This window comes from Amblyomma maculatum, chromosome 3, assembly GCF_055883805.1.
Source record: "Amblyomma maculatum isolate TAMU_Amacu chromosome 3, ASM5588380v1, whole genome shotgun sequence".
Classification (NCBI taxonomy): Eukaryota; Metazoa; Arthropoda; class Arachnida; order Ixodida; family Ixodidae; genus Amblyomma; species Amblyomma maculatum.
In genome coordinates, this window is record NC_139346.1 from 6575298 (window position 1) to 6588829 (window position 13532).

A 13532-nucleotide genomic window follows, 5' to 3' on the forward strand; every position below is an offset into this window, starting at 1 on the left:
AACAGGTTCAAGTTTCCTGTTGTCTGCTTTCCTTTCACACACAAAGCACTGAACAGTAGTGTGCAATTAAAACTTCCATCAAAGAGGCACATATGCTAGCTGAGCTTTACACAAATGCACCATTCCTGAAAACATGCTAAGTGCATAGGCATACCAGCATGAGAGGTTGTAAAAAAGCATTTTTTTTTGCCTTTATTGCAAAAACTGCATGCATAAATAGTCTACACTAAAAAAATATCGATGTTAAGGAATGGCATGGTAAAATGCAGGCCAACTGGAGTATTAAGAATCTACATGAATAATTTTTTTAATTATCCTTGGCCGTGACAGCTCTTCCCTTGGGGAGGTGGTGGAGGAAAAGGTATTTATTGAAACCTAATATTTCGGAATTAGCGAGATGATCGAGTTCTGTGTGGACGGCCTCCGCAGGCCGGGATTCCAGGAGCAGTTACTATCCTGTGCATTTGCTCGATCAGCTGTTGCTAGTCTTTCAGGGCTAAGATGGAAAGAGCAGGCTGGGCTCCTCCTGCAATAGAAGGGAAAATGAAATTCAAGTTATCTGCGCTGAACTTTGATTACACATCTCCAAGGGCAACTGCCAGTTTCTCTCAATTGCTTTTTCCAGATGGCACTGTACGCATGCATCTCCATTCAGAACTGTCACATACTATATAGAAAGGTCATATAACTGCAGCAAAACCCATGCAGAATAACAAAAGATACAAACGTAGTTTGACCAGAACCTGGCATTCAGTATTTTAATGTTTTTATGTCGTCTCTTTGAACATGCCACTCTGAACAAACATGGCATGTTATGCTTGCTACTATGCGCCCTCAGCAATGCCCAAGACATGGAGTGCACATGCAGAGAAATTAAGCATAAAGGATGCTGTATATGAATATAAAGCATAGCCAGAGCATTGCAGTATTACACAGGTACGCATTGGCGGCAGAAACCTGCATTTTGAGCTGTTTAACAGGCAGATTTCTAAAGTCATTGTTCCTGCTCTGAAAAGAAGTGATCAATAATAACATCATTTAAAATTGTTACCTTTTTGTTCTGTAAGCTGCACATTTCGCTGGTTTCCATGTACCCTCTACCGAAGACATTCCCTGGGCGTGTCAGGGGTATATCGACATCAACATCTAGGCTACAAGCGTCTAGAAAGCGTCTCCTTAGAGCAGCTGCGACGAATTAACTTATCTGATAACATGCAAGCTGCTGCAGCAGAATAAAGATAGACATTTGACATGTGGCTAAAGCCCAATGTGGAAGCATAGCCCGCCGCAGTGATTGCGCAGTGTTCATGCTTCTACAAGAGTTAAAAGTAAAGTTATTTGTTTACCCACAGCGCTATATGTGACATTACAATAGCAAGGCTTATAGTTGCACAAAACACAAAAAACTGATAACCACAAGCTCCTGATGTATTACTGGCAGCATGCAGCATGGATGTATGTCATGGATTTCTCAACTACACACAACAAATTACAAAAAAATAATGGTATTTATAAATGCAGCCAGCTGTTCACAAGAAACACTGTAGCTTTTTTATGGGGAAGGTAGTGGGTGCCAAAGAAACTGCCCCTGTAAAGGCGCCTAATTTGCCCCTATGTAATATCGGGGACAAGTGTGTGCACTACACAAACTGCAATCAAAGCACATAACTTTCACATTGACCAGGGACCATACTTGTCGATGTGAAAGTTGAACGTTAGTTCTTTAGTGTGTGCAAGAAAAATAAGGTCACAATTCGTTTACATCGCGATTCTAGTCCAAAATCTACAGACATACTGTCCAGACTTTCGCCCCCGCAGAATAAGCCACCACTTGGGTACGAGATTAGTAAAAGAAGTGTATAAAAGACATTAGTGCTGTTGGACAGCCATAGCTATAAAAATAGTATCGACATTGGAGTACTACCTTAAGGCGGGGCCTAGGGCATTACAAAAGCAAGAGTTAGTGTCCGCTGATCCTTATTTGAACGAACAAAAAGAGGGGGGGGGGGAAGAAATCTACCTCAATTACATGTTTTGAGTGACACCAAGCCGCAGTTAGTATTAAAGATATCACACAGTTTTGTGGAAGATTTGGGAGCGCTTTGCAGCTTTCTTACAGGATTGGACAAAAGAGCTCACCATCTTCAGAAAGGCACATTATATAGAAATGAAAATAGTGAATTTACTGCATCTGGCCACAACAACTTGCACACGGAGAGGAAGATGAACTGAAAATTTTATACATGAATGTACGTATTTACAACAGGTGAAACAATGACCATGATCTATGCCGAAGAGTAAAGAGATCAAAATCTAGCTCAGAACGAGTTCTCCAGGCCGCGGGGCCGTTTCATTAACTTCGGGACTCCGCCCACATTTCTTCTCCCCGATGACAACGAACTCACACATGACTGGCTAACAAACATTTTGGCATGTCTTTCCACTTTCATAAGTTCTTCACCCTCTCCCTAATACAAGCAATGCAAAAGGGACAACAAATTCGTTTCACAACAAACGGAATTTAGAGAATGGACCTCGAAATGATTGGCTCACTAGGTCACATGCCAAACTCTCTCCCCTAGGAAAAAAAAAAGAAAATAAATAATTAGAACCCATCAAAACGGTGTCCCATGTGCGCAACCATTGCCCAAAGCTTGCATCCTTGGCGGCTTCTTTTACAGGGCAATTATTGCAATTATTGGCGTCCGAGTCAGCACCATTGCGGACCACATCAGAAGAGCCAACCCACATCATACCGTCACTGTTACACACTTGCCCTTTTTCAACGCCGCTATCTCCCACTATTGTTAACATCCAGGGTTGGAATCCTCAACGAGACCCCACTCAGCGCGCCTGCACTGAATAATTGTCACTTTTATGGGCTCCCCAACAAGGAAGAGGGCCTTACACCCTTCAACCTGACAGTGTTTTTTCTTTGAACGATAAGCAGTTCTTCCAAAAGAGGTGCTCGTTTCAAAGCTGTGCTGCCTCCGGGTGATGGTTCCAGTCAGCGTACTAAGGATCCCTTAGTACGCTTAGTACTAAGGACCCCTTAGTTGTATACTGTTCGTAAAGCTCCTTAAATAAAAATGAGCACCCTACATGACACAGCAACGAGAACAAACTGCCTGTCCCCGCGTCTTCGAGTGCGACAGCAAAGTCCTCGGAAGAGGGGACTTCTTTCCCTCTCTGCCTACGTTTCCGTTAAGCACTGTAGCTGCTGTAGCTGCCTATCTGTGCGCGTCTCTCCGCCTCCTGTCCGAGGGCAAGTGGGAGACGGCCGCAGCTGGGCATTGAACAGGTGACCCAAAAAGAGCAGACTAATAATGGTGCCTAGCATACCCACCGATCCCTTACAGAAATCATTAAAGAAATGAAAGCAACACATCAGATAACACTACAATGTTTCTAAGTACAAAGTCGACAACTCCAAGTCATATAAATATATGTACATCTCCGCACATTAACTAGACAGAAACAGTGCAGAGTAAACTAGCAATTCAGTGTCTAGCAACACTATTAAAAGGGGATAAAGGCCACGGGGGGCTACGATTATTAGTACCGTTTTGCCTTTAAACTACAATAACATACTTGTTGCAAGCTTAAAATCAAAGATTCACGCCTGTCCCACCCACAGCAATGGAACACACATCTGACTCAAGTCTGCAGAGAAAGAGCAAGCTAGACTATTGCAGACGCACCCTTGGTTATTTTTCTGGCATTTCTGAGGGTGAAGAATCTGACTTGTCAGTAGCATGCACCCTATGACAGTAAATGCATCAAATTTTCTGGAGTGGCTTTTCTTTGCTGACCACATATGAGGTGAGCTATAATTTATCCAACTTGGCCTAGGTTTATTCTATGAATAACAAAGCTATAGCAGGTACACAGTCGTCCACTCAGGCTGAACATGCGAGTGCGTGGCATCCACTTTTTGAGATGCCACTGCATCCATCGCAGCTGCACACCGTAGCGAAGAGGCAGACAGCGTGAAGTACCAGCCTCTAGTCCCTCTACCACCACTGGGGTCCCAAACTAGGGACCCCTTGTTTTTGTCAGAACAGGCCCCCTCAGGGTCAGCTAGTAACCTCTTGTATTTGTATCTGATGGCAATGTTTTCTACCACCACCCACAATACGCAGCTGCGCATCATAGCAGATGTGAAGCAACAGCTCCTGGTCCTTCTATGCATAAGCCACTTTGCCTTGATGCATGCCTGCGCACCATAGTAAAGAGGCAGACGACATGACGCAGCAGCTCATGGTACCTTTACACATGAGCCCCCCCCCCCCGTACTTCGATACGCACCATAGCAAATATACACACTACGCCACACAGCTGCTCCTGGTCCCTCTATGCATAAGCCATTTTGCCTCAATACGCACCTACGTACCTGAGCGAAGAGGCAGACGTGAAGCTGCAGCTCCTGGGCCCTACATGCACAAGCCACTTAGCATCAATGCACGGCTGTGCACTGTAGTAAAGAGGCGAAGGACGTTAAGCAGCAGCTCCTGGTCCCTCTACACATCAGCCATTTTGCCTCAATGCGCATCTGCACACCGTAACAAACAGCCAGATGTGACAAAGAAGCTCCTGGTTTCTCTACAAATAAACCACTTTGCCTCAATGCACGTCTGCACACCGGAGCAAAGAGGCAGATGACGTGAAGCTGGAGCGGCTGGTCCCTCTACGCACAAGCCACTTAGCCTTGATGCATGGCTGTGACGGATGCATTGCTATTTTGCAAACTGCATGCCACACATTCCCATTCAAGCTAAGGGTGGACTACTGTGTCCAATGACAAAAAGTAACATGGTGGACAATGTAAAAAGAATTTGCTGCATAAAGTTTGTTGAAACCAGTTCTACATCCTACATGTAAACAAGCTAAAACCTTAATGTCGAAGGGATGTCCTGCGTGTTTAAAATCATCACGCTCAAACAACTTCAACACTGACAATCATGATTCAATATTAATAATATAGATAATGATACAATACTCACATTTAGCCATACCAAAGAAATGAGAATGCAAAGGGATGTTGCTGTTTTTCCCCCGTGGATGACAGTTTTCCATGTTCAAAGTGCTGCTTCCTGTTGGCCTACGAAATCGGCTACAGCAAATGGCATCTGAAAAATTTTTGGAAGCCTCATGCTAGTCTTCAACGAGAAAAGCATTGCCATACAGAAGCAAAACACAAATACTTTTACAATACATTAAAAGCACCAACTGCGGTGCTGTTTTTAGGATGACTAGGTAGAGGTTTTGCTGTAGCAAGCCAAATGTTAGCCTCCAATAAGGAAAGCATTCCCATACAGAAACAGAACACAAAATCTTTTACAACACATTAAAAGCATCAATTGCACAAATGCTTGTAAGATGACCAGGTACAGGTTTCTGCTATAGCCCACATCATGTGACCAGCGGTTATCAGAAGCCTTGTATGTGAGCGTGATGCCCTAGATTCAATTTATGGCTATCACTGTATTAACAAGCATGGGTTTAAAGCTACTTTAATATGATAATCTAAGAACATGGTAAGAGCTTTCAGTGAGACACATAAGCTCAGTATCATGCACTATAAGGTGCTGCATGGCTCTAGTGCAGCTTTGGCATTATCTCGCTGTCAATAATGCAGTGAAGTTCTGAGGAGCCTTTGAATATCTGTAAGGACAAAGCAACAACAATTTTGTTTTCATCTCACTTTTGCTCAACTCTTTTTTTTTTTTTTTTGAGCCCGCGGCTTGCATGGCCTCCCAGTACGCCTGTTTTGCATAAAAGAAGGCGTTGCAGGCACCAGAGCTCACAGCCCAACTGTATCGCGGCGGCGGTATGTCAAATTCGTGCCAGAACAGCGCAGAACAACGGGTCAAGAAAAAGACAAGTGCTGACTTTTTTTTTTTCTCTCATCTCCTTGTCCGGTTGTTCTGCGCGGTTCGGTCCCACATGCATAACCAACATGCGAAAGGTGCTGTCCTGGTTTGTCAAAGCTGAAGGAGAGTACTAAACCTTTAGTTATTTAGTAGCTACAGCCGTTCCTTCTAGAAACTGTAGTTGCCGTAAAGCTAGAGAGAGAAAGATCAGCGCCTGTCCATTAAAAAAACAAACAAAAAAAACTCGCGACGTTTTCACAAGTGTAGGCATGTCGCACGATAGTCTCGAGGAGTGCAAAAGTTTTCTCGTATAGTTTTTACAACTCAGCACGTTGCGCATGGTTAACAAATTAACTCCTTTAAAGCTCGGGCAGGCACTCCTTTATCAGAGACAGAGAAGTTGCGCTGCTTACTGGCGCAGCGTCCAGTAATGCCGAAAAGATGGCCCTCAGACTTGAGGCTGCGCTTTAGTTAGTCGGCGCGGAGCCATCCTGTCAGTCTCGCCTAAAACACTCGACCGTCCGGCTGCTGTACAGAGCTGTTTCCTTACGCAAAAGCTCACCACTATCGGTGCATCGAAAAGTTCAACTAAAGAAACAAAAGTTCGGTGAAATACTTACTTTGGAATCAGCGGGTGAACAAAGTGTGCCAGTCCCACCAAGCCACAGCAAAAACAATGCTAGCAGTGCATTACAGCCGTAGGTATTTGTAACTGCGCAGAAAATGCAGAACACGGAAACGTGAAGCCATCTTCCATGACTAAACTTCAACTTGTCAGGTGGATTGGATTGGCTCATTTCAGGTTTTTTTGAGGATAGGTTCGGTTTCGTTCTTTTTGAGCTTGCTGCTTGCTGCGTCTATTCAGCCACTGATTAAAATTTCACCGAAGCATCATGGTAGAAACATGTTTAATGGTCATTTAACTTTTAATCAAAAATTTTGGATGGAAGAATTCAACGATGAAACGTGCGGAAAATAAAAAAAACTGTTTAATGGAAACGCTTTCTATCGCATCGATTTGCTCTGGCATCATATAATGCAGACTTGACGGCATTACTGATTTATACGCAGTTCAGACGAGCACGACGACTACAAACTATATCATAGCTGTGTAAAAGCAAATCCAGTGGCGGACGTACGGCGGCTGTCCGCTGGGCGAACGGATTCGACCATCCGCTTTCGTACGTACGCCGGAATTCCGGCGGACGTCCGAAATCGGCCGCCGAGTTGCGGCCGAGTTCGGTTGTCCGTCGGACGTCAGTGGCCGTCTGGGATCATTCATGAGCTTGAGGCTAGAATCCATTTCAGAAACTTCCTTATTCAATCCATTCATGTCAACTCCAGATTCCTGAAGCTTGATAGTTACCTTTGCAACCAGTTGATTAACTAGTTCACTCATCCTGGCCTCAAACATAGCTTCCAAGTTTTCTATTTTTTTTTGTTTGTTCGGCATTGGTTGGCATCGTGAAAAAAGGTGCATAAAGTACACAGCGACGCAAACAGAGTTTAAAAATAAAACAGCGCAAAACACACAGACGAAAGAATAGAAACAGACACCACAAGCGCTGTGGTGCAGTTAGAAGCAGCAGTGGTTGCAAGTCTAGGTTGACCAGAGAACAATAGAGTAAAGGCACCAACCTGGGTGCACAGTAAAAGATGCTTAGCGGTAGATTCGATGACCGCAACCACTGCTACAATGAAGCTGGGGTACAAGAGGCGATGGCTTTTAAGGCTGCAAGCAGGAAGTTCGCGCAGGCGCTTCAGCGAAGGCACAATTCCGGAAGGTGACGTCTCGAAGATGACTATTCAGTTCGCGCTCGTTGACACGTGGCGGGGCGCAGACCAACTTGCAGGAAAACGGAATGAAGTACAGGTACTTGGGACGTGCAGGGGCTCGGAAACCTCGGTGAACAGTAAAAGATGCTTAGCGGTAGATTCGATGACCGCAACCACTGCTGCAATGAAGCTGGGGTACAAGAGGCGATGGCTTTTAAGGCTGCAAGCAGGAAGTTCGCGCAGGCGCTTCAGCGAAGGCACAATTCCGGAAGGTGACGTCTCAAAGATGACTATTCAGTTCGCGCTCGTTGACACGTGGCGGGGCGCAGACCAACTTGCAGGAAAACAGAATGAAGTACAGGTACTTGGGACGTGCAGGGGCTTGGAAACCTGGGTGAACAGTAAAATATGCTTAGCGATAGATTCGATGACCGCAACCACTGCTGCAATGAAGCTGGGGTACAAGAGGCGATGGCTTTTAAGGCTGCAAGCAGGAAGTTCGCGAAGGCGCTTCAGCGAAGGCACAATTCCGGAAGGCGACGTCTCAAAGATGACTATTCAGTTCGCGCTCGTTGACACGTGGCGGGGCGCAGACCAACTTGCAGGAAAACAGAATGAAGTACAGGTACTTGGGACGTGCAGGGGCTTGGAAACCTGGGTGAACAGTAAAATATGCTTAGCGGTAGATTCGATGACCGCAACCACTGCTGCAATGAAGCTGGGGTACAAGAGGCGATGGCTTTTAAGGCTGCAAGCAGGAAGTTCGCGGAGGCGCTTCAGCGAAGGCACTATTCCGGAAGGTGACGTCTCAAAGATGACTATTCAGTTCGCGCTCGTTGACACGTGGCGGGGCGCAGACCAACTTGCAGGAAAACGGAATGAAGTACAGGTACTTGGGACGTGCAGGGGCTTGGAAACCTGGGTGAACAGTAAAATATGCTTAGCGGTAGATTCGATGACCGCAACCACTGCTGCAATGAAGCTGGGGTACAAGAGGCGATGGCTTTTAAGGCTACAAGCAGGAAGTTCGCGCAGGCGCTTCAGCGAAGGCACAATTCCGGAAGGTGACGTCTCAAAGATGACTATTCAGTTCGCGCTCGTTGACACGTGGCGGGGCGCAGACCAACTTGCAGGAAAACAGAATGAAGTACAGGTACTTGGGACGTGCAGGGGCTTGGAAATCTGGGTGAACAGTAAAATATGCTTAGCGATAGATTCGATGACCGCAACCACTGCTACAATGAAGCTGGGGTACAAGAGGCGATGGCTTTTAAGGCTGCAAGCAGGAAGTTCGCGCAGGCGCTTCAGCGAAGGCACAATTCCGGAAGGTGACGTCTCGAAGATGACTATTCAGTTCGCGCTCGTTGACACGTGGCGGGGCGCAGACCAACTTGCAGGAAAACGGAATGAAGTACAGGTACTTGGGACGTGCAGGGGCTTGGAAACCTGGGTGAACAGTAAAAGATGCTTAGCGGTAGATTCGATGACCGCAACCACTGCTGCAATGAAGCTGGGGTACAAGAGGCGATGGCTTTTAAGGCTGCAAGCAGGAAGTTCGCGCAGGCGCTTCAGCGAAGGCACAATTCCGGAAGGTGACGTCTCAAAGATGACTATTCAGTTCGCGCTCGTTGACACGTGGCGGGGCGCAGACCAACTTGCAGGAAAACAGAATGAAGTACAGGTACTTGGGACGTGCAGGGGCTTGGAAACCTGGGTGAACAGTAAAATATGCTTAGCGGTAGATTCGATGACCGCAACCACTGCTACAATGAAGCTGGGGTACAAGAGGCGATGGCTTTTAAGGCTGCAAGCAGGAAGTTCGCACAGGCGCTTCAGCGAAGGCACAATTCCGGAAGGTGACATCTCAAAGATGACTATTCAGTTCGCGCTCGTTGACACATGGCTGGGCGCAGACCAACTTGCAGGAAAACGAAATGAAGTACAGGTACTTGGGACGTGCAGGGGCTTGGAAACCTGGGTGAACAGTAAAAGATGATTAGCGGTAGATTCGATGACCGCAACCACTGCTGCAATGAAGCTGGGGTACAAGAGGCGATGGCTTTTAAGGCTGCAAGCAGGAAGTTCACGCAGGCGCTTCAGCGAAGGCACAATTCCGGAAGGTGACGTCTCAAAGATGACTATTCAGTTCGCGCTCGTTGACACGTGGCGGGGCGCAGACCAACTTGCAGGAAAACAGAATGAAGTACAGGTACTTGGGACGTGCAGGGGCTTGGAAACCTGGGTGAACAGTAAAATATGCTTAGCTGTAGATTCGATGACCGCAACCACTGCTACTATGAAGCTGGGGTACAAGAGGCGATGGCTTTTAAGGCTGCAAGCAGGAAGTTCGCGCAGGCGCTTCAGCGAAGGCACAATTCCGGAAGGTGACATCTCAAAGATCACTATTCAGTTCGCGCTCATTGACACGTGGCGGGGCGCAGACCAACTTGCAGGAAAACAGAATGAAGTACAGGTACTTGGGACGTGCAGGGGCTTGGAAACCTGGGTGAACAGTAAAATATGCTTAGCGGTAGATTCGATGACCGCCACCACTGCTGCAATGAAGCTGGGGTACAAGAGGCGATGGCTTTTAAGGCTGCAAGCAGGAAGTTCGTGCAGGCGCTTCAGCGAAGGCACAATTCCGGAAGGTGACGTCTCAAAGATGTCTATTCAGTTCGCGCTCGTTGACACGTGGCGGGGCGCAGACCAACTTGCAGGAAAACAGAATGAAGTACAGGTACTTGGGACGTGCAGGGGCTTGGAAACCTGGGTGAACAGTAAAATATGCTTAGCGGTAGATTCGATGACCGCAACCACTGCTGCAATGAAGCTGGGGTACAAGAAGCGATGGCTTTTAAGGCTGCAAGCAGGAAGTTCGCGCTGGCGCTTCAGCGAAGGCACTATTCCGGAAGGTGACGTCTCAAAGATGACTGTTCAGTTCGCGCTCGTTGACACATGGCGGGGCGCAGACCAACTTGCAGGAAAACAGAATGAAGTACAGGTACTTGGGACGTGCAGGGGCTTGGAAACCTGGGTGAACAGTAAAATATGCTTAGCGGTAGATTCGATGACCGCAACCACTGCTGCAATGAAGCTGGGGTACAAGAAGCGATGGCTTTTAAGGCTGCAAGCAGGAAGTTCGCGCTGGCGCTTCAGCGAAGGCACAATTCCGGAAGGCGACGTCTCAAAGATGACTATTCAGTTCGCGCTCGTTGACACGTGGCGGGGCGCAGACCAACTTGCAGGAAAACAGAATGAAGTACAGGTACTTGGGACGTGCAGGGGCTTGGAAACCTGGGTGAACAGTAAAATATGCTTAGCGGTAGATTCGATGACCGCAACCACTGCTGCAATGAAGCTGGGGTACAAGAGGCGATGGCTTTTAAGGCTGCAAGCAGGAAGTTCGCGGAGGCGCTTCAGCGAAGGCACTATTCCGGAAGGTGACGTCTCAAAGATGACTATTCAGTTCGCGCTCGTTGACACGTGGCGGGGCGCAGACCAACTTGCAGGAAAACAGAATGAAGTACAGGTACTTGGGACGTGCAGGGGCTTGGAAACCTGGGTGAACAGTAAAATATGCTTAGCGATAGATTCGATGACCGCAACCACTGCTACAATGAAGCTGGGGTACAAGAGGCGATGGCTTTTAAGGCTGCAAGCAGGAAGTTCGCGCAGGCGCTTCAGCGAAGGCACAATTCCGGAAGGTGACGTCTCGAAGATGACTATTCAGTTCGCGCTCGTTGACACGTGGCGGGGCGCAGACCAACTTGCAGGAAAACGGAATGAAGTACAGGTACTTGGGACGTGCAGGGGCTTGGAAACCTGGGTGAACAGTAAAATATGCTTAGCGGTAGATTCGATGACCGCAACCACTGCTGCAATGAAGCTGGGGTACAAGAGGCGATGGCTTTTAAGGCTACAAGCAGGAAGTTCGCGCAGGCGCTTCAGCGAAGGCACAATTCCGGAAGGTGACGTCTCGAAGATGACTATTCAGTTCGCGCTCGTTGACACGTGGCGGGGCGCAGACCAACTTGCAGGAAAACAGAATGAAGTACAGGTACTTGGGACGTGCAGGGGCTTGGAAACCTGGGTGAACAGTAAAATATGCTTAGCGGTAGATTCGATGACCGCAACCACTGCTACAATGAAGCTGGGGTACAAGAGGCGATGGCTTTTAAGGCTGCAAGCAGGAAGTTCGCACAGGCGCTTCAGCGAAGGCACAATTCCGGAAGGTGACATCTCAAAGATGACTATTCAGTTCGCGCTCGTTGACACATGGCTGGGCGCAGACCAACTTGCAGGAAAACGAAATGAAGTACAGGTACTTGGGACGTGCAGGGGCTTGGAAACCTGGGTGAACAGTAAAAGATGATTAGCGGTAGATTCGATGACCGCAACCACTGCTGCAATGAAGCTGGGGTACAAGAGGCGATGGCTTTTAAGGCTGCAAGCAGGAAGTTCACGCAGGCGCTTCAGCGAAGGCACAATTCCGGAAGGTGACGTCTCAAAGATGACTATTCAGTTCGCGCTCGTTGACACGTGGCGGGGCGCAGACCAACTTGCAGGAAAACAGAATGAAGTACAGGTACTTGGGACGTGCAGGGGCTTGGAAACCTGGGTGAACAGTAAAATATGCTTAGCTGTAGATTCGATGACCGCAACCACTGCTACTATGAAGCTGGGGTACAAGAGGCGATGGCTTTTAAGGCTGCAAGCAGGAAGTTCGCGCAGGCGCTTCAGCGAAGGCACAATTCCGGAAGGTGACATCTCAAAGATCACTATTCAGTTCGCGCTCATTGACACGTGGCGGGGCGCAGACCAACTTGCAGGAAAACAGAATGAAGTACAGGTACTTGGGACGTGCAGGGGCTTGGAAACCTGGGTGAACAGTAAAATATGCTTAGCGGTAGATTCGATGACCGCAACCACTGCTGCAATGAAGCTGGGGTACAAGAGGCGATGGCTTTTAAGGCTGCAAGCAGGAAGTTCGTGCAGGCGCTTCAGCGAAGGCACAATTCCGGAAGGTGACGTCTCAAAGATGTCTATTCAGTTCGCGCTCGTTGACACGTGGCGGGGCGCAGACCAACTTGCAGGAAAACAGAATGAAGTACAGGTACTTGGGACGTGCAGGGGCTTGGAAACCTGGGTGAACAGTAAAATATGCTTAGCGGTAGATTCGATGACCGCAACCACTGCTGCAATGAAGCTGGGGTACAAGAAGCGATGGCTTTTAAGGCTGCAAGCAGGAAGTTCGCGCTGGCGCTTCAGCGAAGGCACTATTCCGGAAGGTGACGTCTCAAAGATGACTGTTCAGTTCGCGCTCGTTGACACATGGCGGGGCGCAGACCAACTTGCAGGAAAACAGAATGAAGTACAGGTACTTGGGACGTGCAGGGGCTTGGAAACCTGGGTGAACAGTAAAATATGCTTAGCGGTAGATTCGATGACCGCAACCACTGCTGCAATGAAGCTGGGGTGCAAGAGGCGATGGCTTTTAAGGCTGCAAGCAGGAAGTTCGTGCAGGCGCTTCAGCGAAGGCACAATTCCGGAAGGTGACGTCTCAAAGATGACTATTCAGTTCGCGCTCGTTGACACGTGGCGGGGCGCCGACCAACTTGCAGGAAAACAGAATGAAGTACAGGTACATGGGACGTGCAGGGGCTTGGAAACCTGGGTGAACAGTAAAATATGCTTAGCGGTAGATTCGATGACCGCAACCACTGCTGCAATGAAGCTGGGGTACAAGAGGCGATGGCTTTTAAGGCTACAAGCAGGAAGTTCGCGCAGGCGCTTCAGCGAAGGCACAATTCCGGAAGGTGACGTCTCAAAGATGACTATTCAGTTCGCGCTCGTTGACACGTGGCGGGGCGCAGACCAACTTGC

General features: G+C 47.9%; 1 long non-coding RNA gene across 1 annotated transcript; it reads right to left on the reverse strand.

Moving 5' to 3' along the window:
* Positions 1–172: 172 nt before the first annotated feature.
* On the reverse strand, positions 173–6614 carry LOC146194164 (uncharacterized). The gene is made up of 3 exons (XR_014705753.1): positions 6494–6614; positions 5004–5129; positions 173–526 (listed from the first exon to the last, which is right to left on the reverse strand). It is a non-coding gene; the product is annotated as an uncharacterized LOC146194164 (long non-coding RNA).
* Between the last annotated feature and the right edge of the window lie 6918 nt (positions 6615–13532).